The following is a 13,366-nucleotide window of genomic DNA, read 5'->3' as shown; positions in this document are numbered from 1 at the left end:
GGTCTGTTTATGTAAGGCATTTTTTTTTTTGTCTTGATCCAACCAGGTGTCAGCCTCTCTTTGTTCCCACGTCAATCTAATGTGCCCAGGTTGTTCCGAATCATTAGCGCTGGCAGACGCGACTGTTTGTTTAAGCAGTTAGATTTTACAGCTACTGTGCATGTCTGTGATTTAGTTGGTTGGAGCAACACTTGTTGAAGTCAAGTTCAACGAGCAAAACACACCTGTGGCGATCTGTGCAAAATTTAAAAGACTTGAAAAAATAAATAAATAATTCAACAGTGAATAAAAGTTGGAAAGAAGACAGTTAGTATGAGATATCGCTAATGGTCGAGTCCTGATGCTGTCTGTTCCTCATGTCTTGCGTCATTATGCATGGACCAGAAAGTGGTTTGCTGGCGAACAAACAACAGGCGAAAATATAGCCTCATGCCTCAGTTTTATTTCCATTTCCACCATTTCTACTTGCACCAAATGCAAATGGTAGCCGGTGAGTACCCGGTCTTTGCGACATTCATGTGACCTGCTAACGTCCAAATCATTCTTTTGCGAGTATTTTTTAGATCAACCTGTCCATTTGCATAAAGCTTGCTTTTTGTTTTTAACAATAAAAAAAAAAAAATCATATATTGTAATCTACGACTGCATTATTGTCAGAGCACGTTGTAAGTCGACGTAATTGCACATGCCTCCTATTAAGGATATTGGCACTCTCAGCAACGTCGTCGAGTGCTCATTTAATTTGTTTTTCTGCAAATTTATCTTTATATAGATGATTCTTAAGGAATTGAATACCACAAGGTAAACTAAATACAAAGAATAACACGTAGAAATGCATTTTATTTTTAAATAGTTCTTGATTATTGATCTTCGGGATCTTCCAGGCGTTGGTACCTTTCAGTCACAGATGAGGGCAAATTTTCACGGGTCATGTTGTGGTTCTTCAGGACGTGGTGGTGGTCTGACTCTTGACTGACTGCACTCCCTTCTTTGATGAAATGCGAGTCTTGGCTCCAAGCTGCCGACTTCCTTAATAAGGAATGACATTCTTTGTCCCTGCTTCAGACATACCTATGAAACCGATGCTGCCCTCTTAATAAAAAAAAAAAACAGCCATCAGTTCGTGCGAGACTTCAAACTCCAACCGGAGTTATATGTTATTGACACTTAAGCATGGATGTGCCGTTACAACATGAACTTTCCATGTTTAAAGAGTCTGCTAATATTTTTTAAGGGTAAATATTTTCCTCTCCCGACTTGAGCGAGCTGCAGGCAACTGCACTTAGTTCACGGACTTGGCAGCGCCGCAGGAAATCTGAGTACCATGCAGGATCTGTCCTCAGTTGGCACCCAGTGTGGGCCACTCACGACTTTGGCTGCGCTGCCGTCGAATTAGTCAGGCGACACAAAGCTGTGGATGTTCCACAAATTCACCCAAAAACAAGCGCCGCTACAAAATAATCATTGTTTTTCGGATCGTTTTTAGCTTTTGCCCGACGTCAGCGGAAAGGATCCGCAAAAGTGTGGCCTGTCTGTCACATGTCAACATGAGGTCCTTCCAGCGCGGTGTGGTCACTAATTATAGTTGCTTCGAGCCCAGTTCTTCCCAAAACTCCTCAGCCTCAATTTTTGGGATCCAGCGAGTCTCGTAAGCAAATCTAACCTAATAAACCGTTCGATACCCGTTTCATATCGCTTTGAAGTAAGTGCATGCAAAGAAGTGACTTTTCTTTTTGAACTTATGACTCCTGTGATCAAATACATATACACTTGACTTAGCCCTGGCATCTTTACTCTCGACTCCTTATTTGGACAAAAAAAGGTCATTCTTCATTCAACAATAAACGGCCACGGTTGAGCTCTCGATTGATTGATTGAGTGATTGAGATCTTGAAGACTTGCAGGCCCGAAAACAAAATAGACACGGAGGAACATGAACCAGTGAGCTTTAACGATGATGATGCAACACCTTCGGAGAAGCAAGATGTTTCCCATCCGCGGCCGTATTTAAGGGAATTGTTTGATGTTATCAGCGCCGGGAATTAATCTGTGGCAAAATCGTTGTCTCGTGCCAATTCCTGTCGTCGAAAAAAAAAAATGAATTGCCACGAGCACTTTACTCCGTTGTTAGCATGAACCAGTGTAGCATATTTTGCTCACAACGTTGGCAAAGCTTTAAGGACACATTGTGATTTTGATCCAGCCAACATGCAAAGTGGTGGCAAAATGGTCCAATGTCAACTAAAATAATGCGCTTACAAGAACTGCAAAGCCGCAGATGTTAAATTCTGATAGCCGCACACTTTAAAAATGATACGCGGAACAAAGTCAAAATCCGACACCTTGTATTAATACTCACAATGGAATTGGGACGGCATGTTACACGCGGCAGGTATTCGTCGTCCGCTTTAATCCGCTAGCCCGGGCCGAGCTCAAAGCCTCTCAGCACTGTCATGTTCCGTTAATGTTAATCTGGAGGGGATGCCTCCGTCCCAACGAACTGACCCACTGCCCGCGACCCCGCCACTGCTCAGTCCAGTGCCTGACTTTGCACCCAAGAAGACGAGCGAACGTGACCTCTGCCGCCGCGTGCGCGTGTTCAACAGTTGATCATGACGCCGCTTCCAAAATGTTGTAATTCAGGCGGCGTCTATAAACGGAGAAGCCGCTGTACTCAGCCTGTTTGAATGTGTAACGTCGCCCCCTACAGGATTGCATTGGAACATTAGAGCCAACTTGGCGGAAGGAATTTAGCGCTTATTTTCTCATTCTTAGCGGAGGTCTCTGTGCTGAAAATGTACTAAATCAGTTTTCTCATGGGAATCATATAAAGTGGTTTAAAAAAAAAAAAAAAAAAAATCTGGCCAAAAAGCGAAGCCTGAGTTTCATTTTCCCACTGAGACGACGTTGTCCGCATGACACGCAGTTGTACATCCAAGAACTGGGAAGCCGCAGCGGAGATTGAGTCATTCAAATAAGATTCAAGTGTTTTGCAAAAAGGGCCACATGTTACATCGGCCACAATTGAAAAGACGTGAGGCAGACGGACATTTTTTCAAGCCCGACGCTGCCTCAAATGTGCAACATCAAACATCACAAAGACATTGTGTGAATTGGAAACGAGTGTGCGGAAAATGCACGCGCAGCAACTGATGTCATTCGCTCTCAACCCTTTCTTCCAAAATAGTCAGTCCGGGTGTCACAACATTTGCCAGTACCGTTCCCGATGGTTATTGATTGGATGCGAGGTCACAAGACGACGCAGCTGTTGGACATCAATGGGCAGCTTTTGGCTTCACGTCTAAATAAATGTTATTACGAATATGGAAAAGCACGCTTGCAGCAACGGATTGTCCGAAAACATCTCAAGAATTTCCAGAAAAGATAAATGCGTCCAAGGGGAAGATCGGTGTTAAGTATTAACTTTCACCTTCGAATATTTCCTCACATAAGCCGAATTCCACAAATAACGGCAGCACAAGGCCGCGACTTGCTATGCGGAGGACTCGAGATGTCTGCAAGACGAGGAGGACGCGTGCCCGCACATGCGAGCCATCTGGCCGAGTCTTTTGAGCATGACTCGTTAATTCCAATCAGCGTTCCCCGTTTGTTTGTTCACTTTGCCCTGTTTTTGCTCGCCGATGAGTCACCGCGCTCATGTTCTCTCATTCCCATCATTTCCTCCGTGGCCGCTGAGTCAGGAAATTTAAAAAAAGAACTCAAATCTGTGTCGAATTCTGTTGGAGTTCAAGCGGTGCACCTGAGCGGTCGTGGCTGTGGACGATTGACTCAGTTTCTCTTGATCCTGACTGCTGAAATCCGTTTAGTGCCGTTTCTGCCCGTTAACCTTTTTGTCGCCGTGTGCGCACAAAAGCCAGTCAAATATGCGGCCGCACATTCTCTCACGTGAAGATTGTGCTAAAATAAGAGAATGCATCGCAGACGTCTGTCGTCACTGGCATTCCTTTATTTTCCCCGATAATGAAACAGACTCGTGGTGGTAAACGCTTACACAGACAGCACTGCAAGAAAGAAAGAAAAAAGGGGGTGGAGTGGGCTAAACTTGCTGACTCGTTTCTACACCCCCCCCCCCTCAAGAAAAAAAAATCCACTTATGATTGTGACTAAAGATAGGCCTGTTATTTGTATGATTAGCTGTTGGAGCATGCGGCCCGTTTGCTTGTAAATGCGTGGGAAGGTTTGTCGTTCCGTTCTCTGACCTGCTTGACTCGCAAATACATTACTTACGCCGACAAAGTACTTGACCTTAAAGCTGCACCTCGTAATTTGTCGTGAAATGAGTGAAGAATCTTGTAAAATGGAAAATGATGAAATGGCCGGACTTTATTTGTGACTTTGCCTCATGTGAAACGCGACAAAGGAACAAAATGGCCCTCTCACCTATTTTCTCGTAGCGTGCTGCTGCATTATGGCCGCCAAGGAAGTTTTGTGGGCGGCTCACACTAGCTCAGCGCTTCTCAAATAGTGGGACGGGTTCCCCTGGGGGGGCACGGTGCGATGCTGAGGGGGCCGTGTGACACTGGGGAACATGCTTTTTTTCTCGCCATACGACAATAAAGTATAATTGCACATCCAGCCCAGTAGGTGGCAGTGACGCTCTTCTTGCCCATTGTGTGTAGCGAGTATTAACTTGACTGTAGGTTTGTTTTGCAACAAAAATTGTATTATTTATAGTTGTGGCGTTGAGTGGGTGGTGGGGGGGGGGCGCGATTTTTTTTCTTCTTCATTTTTTTAATTGCACCTTGAATCGCAAATGTCAAACTTGAGACCAGAGGGCCAAATCCAGCCCGCCATCTAGTTTTTTTGTGGCCCACTAAACCTAAACAATTGTCTACGTCCTGTTTTTTTTTTTTGGGGGGGGGGCGCTAGCTTAATGCCAACATAGAATGAAAAAAACACTTGACATCCATACTATCGATTTAGAACTTCACCCCTACAAAAATACAATATTACGGCAGGATATTAAATCACCCTTCGCCCCCTGGTGGCTAAGGTAAGAACATCAGAAGAAGCACCACAGTCAATTGAATTGTGGCATTAAAAAAAAAAAGATTCACAAATGCTTTCATTCTTAACATATTTAATAGTGTTATTAATCCATGTTTTTTGAGTTTGATGTCCCTTCCTGAACGTAACCCACTAAGTCGCAAATTTGTCGTGGTTCTGCCTCTGATACCTCGAGACATCCAAAACGCCACCTGCGTTATTTTTACCAGCAAACTCATCAAAGCGAGGGATTAAGGCGCTTTCTATCCGCCCGTGATTCATGACTGCTGCATTTGACTGAGCGTTGAAGGATCTCGAAGGCTGTAATTTGTGAGGGGAAGGGAAGCGCTCCTATATTTTTATGGCGCTTCACACCAGCTATCAGCACGTTATTTACGATCGTGACAGTTGAGGCGACGTGGGAGGAGCCGGCTTGTTTTTTCATCGGTGAGATGAATTCTGGAAGCGCTCGCGGAGCGGCGACGGCGACGGCTACAATGAAGAAGTTGAAAGAATGCGGCTTAAATGAGGCAAAGGCTGCTGGGCTGATGGGTTTATCCCGGAGTTGCGGGCTTCCAAACACCACTCAATGATAAATGATTGAAGAGGGTGGCGGGAATTGTCAGTAGATATATGATAGGCGTGTAGGAACCGCGCTGGCAAACAAACTAATTGCAGTGATGTATCTGGGAACCGAGATGAGACACAGTTGTTGGATCATAAACAATCTGAGACCTCGTCTTCCAGCTAACTGTCAAGTTGTACCGTCTCGCTCCAGGCGTTCGGCGGTTTTACGTAATATCCAACAATCTGGAGAACATACAACACGTGGTGTTAGCATGTCAAGCCCCGCCTCTAGCTCGCTCTTCGTTGCCGTCTGCTTGAGAACTACAAATCACAACTATTTGAGTAACTTCAGTTCCACACAAATGCAAAGTTGTATTTTGTTGGGATGCTAACCATGGCGCTAACGACAAAGCTAATCACGCATTCCTTATAAACTGTGTTTGCGGGGTCTGAGTTGCTGAGAAAAAAAAAAGTCCAATAAAAATATCAGCAAGTTCGGATTATGAGCAAGGAGGAGCCATGCTTGTTATTGAGCAGATCTGTTGGCTTTGGCGCACGCAATGATGCATTTTAATTTTTTATTTTTTTGCAAGTATGAGTATTATAAAAACATGTCTCTGCTATTTAAGGCTTGGATCTTATTAATTTTATCAACGCGTTTCCTGTTCGAGGTGCAGGTATCAACGCGTAGGAGTCCAAACAAGACAACACATGACCTCTTTGACCTTCTTGAGCGCTTCTGTCGGTTCGTGGCCGCACTCGACTTTAAGTAGAAAGCCACCATAATCGTTTTATTCGTATTTCTACGCCCGATTCCAACATATTTTTCAAGCCCCGAGTTACCTTTGTCCCCGTCGTCACCCCCATCTCTCGCTTTGTCACTTTCTCCCCAGATGTCTGCTCACCAGCTGCGCTCAGATGGCTTTTTTAGAGAGCACATGCGCGCGCGCACACTCGAACGACCCACTGAGTCACACAAACACAATTGCGAGGAGTCCAGGTCTATTGTCTTCCAGTTCTTATCTTTTGCGGTGACGTCAATATGAAACAGATGCCGCTGGCTCCCAAGTGGCCGCGGACAAACACGACTTGTGGTCAGCGGAGGTTAAGAATTTGAGTTTGTGTTTTTTCGCCGCTAATCGGATTAGTTTTGCGACTAATATGAAAGGGATTCGACTGCGGCGCTTGCTTGGCACTCAAGGCGGAACTGTGTGGCGGGACTCGGTTGGTTTATTTATGTTTCATCACTGCGTGATTTCTTTCCAAACTTTGAGAGTGTACGGCAGCATTAAGCGTGAGTGACTCAGTGTTAGGGAAGGGGTGCGAATGGGACTAGCCTTGATTTGGTTTTAGTGCTGTTTGTATGACATCATTTTTCCACGAAAGGCAAACATTGAAAACGGGTCTCGAAGAGGAAGTGGTTAACATCTAAGTGCTGAAAATGGAGGCTATACACGTGTGTTCAGTAAAAATGTGTGTACGACTCTTATATATATATATTTTTTTTATTATTTTTTTATAGTTCATTTTTGCTGTTTTTGAATTTCACTTGGTTTTAGAAACATTTTTTGTTTGGAAAATGCTTCATTTTCATTTCATTTCATTTTCTTAGTTTTAGTATTTTAGTTTTTTTTATGGAATATTTGTCATTAATTATAATAACTTGCAACACAACCAGTGGCCTTCCATTTTTTTATTTTATTTTAAATTTTAAATTTTATTTGAATTATTTTATTTTATTTTATTTTTGTAGTTTAGCCTTCCTGCAAACATTGCATACGTTTCAACAAAATCAATTCAATAAGAAACACACAATAACACTTCTCATTCAACTTTGTCGTTGGTCCGCCAAACGTGAGCCAGACTTGAGTCTTAGCGTGTTTTTCACCTTCACAATAGCGCTCTGTGCAATGTGGCGTTTCCATGGCGACCGGGGAGGATGTTTTGATGCCAGCCTGTCTAAAGCAAGTTGAACTCAGACGTTATGCACCGATGGTTTGTTTGACTTACGACGGTGACATCATCAAGCGTTACATTGAATTGTGTTGTTTACGCGTGCTTACTTCCTCCACTCGGGCTCGTCCTAAATGAACCGTTGCATTTCCGTTGACACGATAATAACTCGGTAGCCTCTCTACCTTTGTTCTGTCTTCACCTCTGCCCAACCTTTACTTGGGGTCAGTTTAGAACTTGTGTAGGAAGAGCATATGTCATGACTAAAACAAGCATGTCAGTGCGCTAAGCTCCTGGACTGCACCTCCGCTAACTTCAGTTATGTGGTGGTTCTGAAGAAACAAAAAAGGTTTCACCAGGCGAGAGAAAGTTTATTTATAAAGTCAGCACCAATTTTTGTCCATGATGTGAGTGGGTTCTCTCGAATTATAACGTGAAAATAAATGCACTACGGTTTCTTAAATTTAATCCATCACGGAGAAGGGTGTTGTGAAAACGCCTGCCAAATTGAAATGACAAAAAAAAACACAAAAAAAACGATCAAGTATGAAATCAAGCCTGCCTCTCCGCTCTCAAACGCTGTGGGCGTGTCTGCTTTTTAATCCATTAAAGCATTTGATGCGGCAATCCCCCGAGAAAAAAATAAAATAAATCAAAGACAAAAGAACACATTGGCAAATGTACGGCGTTTTGTTATTTGAAGGCTTAACTTTGCATTTGATTTATGAATGGGAACTTGAGTGCCGAGCTAAAAGGATAACTGTTTGCTGTGCAAACATGGCGAAGAACAGACACATGCAGCACTCACGCACGCACACACACACAGCTGCTCGTCGATCACGCATGTTGCACGCTTTCCATGAATGCTGCTGCTTGGGTTGGTCAATATGTACTGTGTGAAGGTAAACTGAAGCAAAAGCACAGTTGGAGTCAGAAATAAAACGAACGAGATACCACATAGATTCAAGAACAATTATTTGTGAAATGGGTGATGTTTAAAGATTAAAGTGTTAAGAAAAGAAAAAAATTAAATAAATGAGCAGCGAAAGTGAAAACCCGTACCAATAAACGCTATATAGCTGAAAACAGCGATACCTTGACTTGAGAATAAATTTCCTACACCTCATCTTGGGCTGGTGTGGCCGTTTTAGAGCGCCTCTGAGAATAAATGAAATAAATAAAATAAATAAATAATAGTGATAGATAAATAAATACATTCATTAATGGATTCATTAAAAAAATAAATAAATTAATTAAAAAAATAATAATTTAAAAATAAATAAATAAATTTAAACAAAAATCATTTAAAAAAAATAAATTAATTAAATAAATAAATAACGTGTGGACTAGATTCGCATCCATTTTTCCAGGTGCTGGTGGTGGTATTTCACTGTCAGTTGATCGTGGCAGAGTTTTAAGCGCATTTAACATGCAGGTCCCCAGCGTTGGAGAGCAAAGAGTGGCCAAATTCTTTACAATTTTAAAGCCTCGTTTTACGTACTCGGCTATTTTTATTTTGTTAATCCTTCCAATTTGGACGGGTTGTTCACTCATTCACTACCATCCCAGGTAGAATTAACATACATTTTGGCTTCTATATCCGTCAATGGCAGTGAATGTGTTAACGGTGCTCTCTGTGGCGTATCAAATTTAGAAGACGTTTACTTTATATATGTTATGTAAGTATAATTTGTCAAACATACTCATTTGCAAAGGCGTAATGTGTTGCTCATAGTGACACGCATGCATTAACCCATTGAGATTTATTTATTTCCACTCATCCCTAACCCCTTCGACGGCTTTATGACATGACCTCGCCCTGTGAAAATTGGCGGCGCCTGCTTCCACTCCAAAGCCTCGTAGAAGAGAAACAGAGGTCAACTTCTAAGACAAGTCGTTGACACAGCTGGCTCACGTGGGGTCGCGAGGACTTACCTGATTAGGGTCGCATGTCCATTTATGCAACGCGCCGGCCCCCCCCCCCGTGAAGTGCGCGTATGCCGAGTGACGTTAACATCGGGGTGGTTTACTTTTTCGTCCCTCGCTCGTAAACCGCGTGTGACGGGATAATTGCGGCGGCGTTTCCCCAGACTAAACGCCGCATTTAGCATGAAAAAGTGCTGCGCTTTTTGCCGCATGTTATGGATGTAGCCGGGATCTCGGATTATGGCCGTTACCTCCTCCAAGAGCACTTAGGGGGTTTATTACACACCACATTACAGATACTAAAACGTTTATTTCCTGCCGACACTTTGTCTATGCATGGCCCATTCGCCGAGCCTGGCGTTAAGTGGTCAGTGTCAAGCGCATGCGGATATTTACGACGTCGTAAACGGCAACCTATCGCCGCGTGCTTTCTCGCAGGCCGCTCACTGACTGACTTGACGTGCGTAAGAGCTGTATTTAAAAATATACAGGTGTGTTTTTGGCACGAGTGGAAAACCAGTCAGGTGTGTTTGCTATTACAGTGTGATAATGACTGTCATTATGGCCTGGCTAAGAACAGCCGTGCTGGTTGGGGAGAGTCAGTGGAAATCACAATGGCGCTTTTACCGCCATGAAAGTGCACATCTGGCATTTTTGCACCTGACATCACCTGACTCGCCGCAGGAATGTCAAAGTCGGCATGGGCCAATAGCAGACATTCTGATTAATTTTTTTTTTTTTTTTTTATGAGAGTATTCCTGCTGCTCAGTCTGCTTGTTGTGAGGGAGAATAGCGGCAATTACTATTGTTTCGCCTTCTTTTCTCTCTGAATCTCTCGTGAGGTTCAAGACCACTTTTTTACGGAACGATACCCGTATGAGTATTCACGCTTTGCGTACTCACTGATCCAGAATATCTCTTGTACTTTTGATCCATACAATTTCATTTAACTTGATGACAAAAAAAAAAGTCAACTAAGACCTTTCAGTGATGAGTCACACTGCCGTTGTATAGCGCCACCTGCTGACGAGGAGGACTAAACTCTGTCAGATTTAGTTTTTGCCTTAAGTATCGGTGGCTGGTATCGACATACCTGATACCTTAAAATAAAGCCGGTGCAATCACGTCCTTACTAAAAAAATCTTGAATGTCCATGTGTACGTTATGTTTTGTCGCGTAAGCAACTTCAAGTCAACACGTAAAGCTGCAGAAGCTCACAAATAACCCGCCGGCTGTCCATGTGACGACATGCGTTTGTGACAGCCCACCCTCCTCACTTCCTGGGCCTCCTCCTCCTCGTCCTCCTCGTCCGGCCAACAGCTCGAGCGGCTCACTCGGGACCCGGCTGCACCTGAGAGGAGGCGGAGGACGGGGCTTGTTGGGTATAATGCTGCTTTCATGAGCAATGTGGATGCGAGAACGCTCTTTGGGTGGGATCACATGCTGGAATGTTGGGGAGAGCGCCAGTTCTGGTGCGGGCATTTTAACGTATTTGGCGGTTCTGCCATCCATTATCAATTTGAGTTTCAAATATGAACTGATGTATTTCAATGTATTCTCTCTTTATTTAACGATACATACCAGAGTTTATGTATAGATAGATAATCTGAGGCGTGTTAACAAGAAATACATTTGAGCGGTAATCCTTGATTGACAAATGGTGTCATTAAACAACTATTACCTGCTCTGTCTAATTAAACCGAATGCATTTAAGTGCACGCACGTTGCTAATTAGCGTCTCACCACGAACCCGACTCGTTTTTTTTTTTTTTGTCATGAGAACTGTCTCCTCGTGGAAAGTTCCCAAATGGGAGCTTGCCTAATTCCCAGCTGTCTGAATGTATAATGATAAAAATCCGTGTTTCCAGTCTCGCTCCCTCCCTCTCCGGACGGCCTTCCATATGCTCACGTCTCCTTCCAGGATTTGACTTAGCTGTCTGGCACGGTTGACGCAACACTCAATCCTCGCATGCCTCGACGCCACCTATGGGCGCACAAACGTTTGATTGACAGCGATTCCTGCATGCGTTTGCGTGAAGGACTTTTTTTTTTTTTTTTTTTGGTACAATGATCACAACGGTTGCGAGATCAAACATGCACACAATTTTCTTGCTGAATGTGTTGATGCAGTAGACAAAAAAATTTTTTTTTTTAGTTTTACTTTTTAGTTGGGGAGGCAACAGATGACTCAAGTGTAAAAAATTCTTGGGTGTCAAAATAAAAAGTCCCGCACATTGGGCTGGTAACACTGTTAGCTAACGCTAATCTGTGCCAACACCGCAGCTCTGCTTACCTTTTGGCTTTTACATTTTGCAATGGCTTCGACAATGGGGGCTTCGTAAAGCCAAAATTCACTCATGGGCGTATTTTCAGAAATAGTCAGTTTAAAAAAAAAAAATGTAAAAAAATTGGACTAGTTTGGCTAATTCCGCGCCAAACAATTTTTTTAAACACTTAAGTCAAGGTGTGATTGCAACAAAAGACAACAACAAAAGAAATACATCACATTGTGTTCATGAGAGTTGACTCGCAACTCTATTGTTGTCAGAAGAACATTATGAAAAGAATAATTGCCGCAATTTCTTCTCCAATTGGCTGCTTCGAATTTGACTGAGTCACTGGAGAGCTGCTTTGTAAGGAGGGCGTGAACTGCTTGACTCGGTGACATGTTCATTGGCAACTACTCATTGACTGCAAGCTTTCATTGTGTTTGTCTGGGAAAATGATTTTTAATTGCTTTTTAATTAGTATTTGTGTCTGGGTCTTTTGCAACAGATATTTATTTAGTTTTTGGGGGTTTTTTTGCGGAGATTTTAGTGAGGCCGTGAACATTCAAGCTTATGTCAAGAAAGGTAAGGGGGCGGGGGAAAAAAAAAAAAAAAAGTGAAGTAGTGCAGAAGTTCACCGCAGTGCAACGGTCGGAACGTTGGCTAATACGAGCGCTGACCACGGCGCCCTCGCAGGGTCAGTACTGAAGTTAGTTGATCAATTGCTTCATTTCCTGATTTGGAGCTTGACTTCCATCGTGCCGAGCTCTCTTCACAGCTTAAACGAGAGCTATGATTTAAGAGGCTACATGGATAAAACTCCTAAATGACATTTTTGGCCACAAATGAGTGCCGCATGTTGGCACACTTTGGGTACGAGTCATCGGCGATTTTTAAAAACGAAGCCTGTCACTTGCAACCTCAAGGCAGAACGGTTATTTTGAGCCACTTTTGAGAATCCAGGCGCAGAGACGGCTATATTTGGCACTTATGCTACTGGGTTTTTCATCATCTTTTTTTTTTTGTTGTTGTCTGAGTTTTCTTTGCCAGCACATTGGCCTGATTTTCTGCGGGTTTTCGCACATACTGGGTCAGTCACCGTGAACAATTTCAAATAAAGTCTGTGTTGAGCAGAAGTGAGTTTTTTTTCGTTTTTTTTTTAAAGTTTTTGGGCTATGCTATACCTCTCAAGTGCAGAAATATGAAAAGGCATACACGGGCAGGCTTGTTTTGCAAGCACATTTATAAACATTTTAGCATTTTCCTTTAAGGACAATCTGTGAAGTTAGTTTTTGAGCCATAGTTTGCAGTCATGGTCGGACATGACTCATCCAATTTTTTTCTAAAAATGTTCGCACGATATCACTCGTGTTGACGTCTGAATGTAAACAAACAAGTCCTGTTCGCTAACATATGTTAGTATGACCGTTGACGAGTAGCGCACACAGAATGTTAGCGCTCTCTCGCCGGCTCTAGTCTCTCTCCATATCTTCCACGGGCGGCATTCATCGCTGAGTATGGCAGTAATTTTAGTCGTTCTTTGCAGAGGATAATAAATATATACCTGTGTGATTTGCTATGTAGTCTGTCTACATGTGTTGCAGCACCGTTTGTGTTCAGATAGCTAATTATGTGGAAAAACTGTC

Source organism: Idiotropiscis lumnitzeri, chromosome 21 (assembly GCF_059441095.1).
Source record: "Idiotropiscis lumnitzeri isolate Australia: NSW breed Sydney's pygmy pipehorse chromosome 21, RoL_Ilum_1.0, whole genome shotgun sequence".
Taxonomy (NCBI): domain Eukaryota; kingdom Metazoa; phylum Chordata; class Actinopteri; order Syngnathiformes; family Syngnathidae; genus Idiotropiscis; species Idiotropiscis lumnitzeri.
The sequence above is the reverse complement of the archived record's forward strand: the minus strand, read 5'-3'. Positions refer to the sequence as shown.